Source organism: Hylobates moloch, unplaced genomic scaffold (genome assembly GCF_009828535.3).
Source record: "Hylobates moloch isolate HMO894 unplaced genomic scaffold, HMol_V3 SCAFFOLD_15, whole genome shotgun sequence".
Lineage (NCBI taxonomy): Eukaryota > Metazoa > Chordata > Mammalia > Primates > Hylobatidae > Hylobates > Hylobates moloch.
The window spans coordinates 98843704-98844256 of record NW_026652290.1 but is presented as its reverse complement, the minus strand read 5'-3'; the positions used below and the strand labels follow the sequence as shown (position 1 = coordinate 98844256).

The 553-nt window shown below is 66.4% G+C and overlaps 1 protein-coding gene across 1 annotated transcript in view; it reads left to right on the top strand.

The window, feature by feature from the left end:
* The window catches only part of HCN2 (hyperpolarization activated cyclic nucleotide gated potassium and sodium channel 2), a 30191-nt gene that overhangs the window by 15082 nt on the left and 14556 nt on the right, over positions 1 to 553 (top strand). The window lies entirely within an intron of this gene.

Below are 553 nucleotides of genomic sequence, written 5' to 3'. Positions count from 1 at the left end.
CAGGGGTGGGGCTATGAGAGATCTGGGTGGGGTCAAGGCCCCAGGGGTGGGGCTATGAGGGTACAGGGGCAGGGCTGTGAGGGTGCTAGGGTGGAGCTACAATGGTGCAGTGGTAGGGCCAAGACAGCAGGGGTGGGGCTATCAGGGTGCTGAGCAGAGTCGAGGCAGCAGGGGCAGGGCTATGATGCTGCTGGGGTGGGGCCACGATATCTGGGTGGGGTCAAGGAGCAGGGGCAGGGCTGTGAGGGTGCTGGGCGGGGTCAAGGCGTCAGGGCAGGGATATGCGGGTTGTGCTGGGGGGGGTCAAGGTAGCAGGGGTGGGGCTAAGGGTTGTGTTGGGCGGGGTCAAGGCTGCAAGGGCGAGGCTATGAGGGTTGAGCTGTGTGGGGTCAGGCAGCAGGGGTGGGGCTATGAGGGTTGTGCTGGGCGGGGTCAGGCAGCAGGGGCGGGGCTATGAGGGTTGTGATGGGGCGGAGTCAGACATCAGGGGTGGGGAGCTGTGGATTTGGGGAGTGTCCTGGGGCAGGGGCTGTGGATTTGGGGGGGGGGGGGG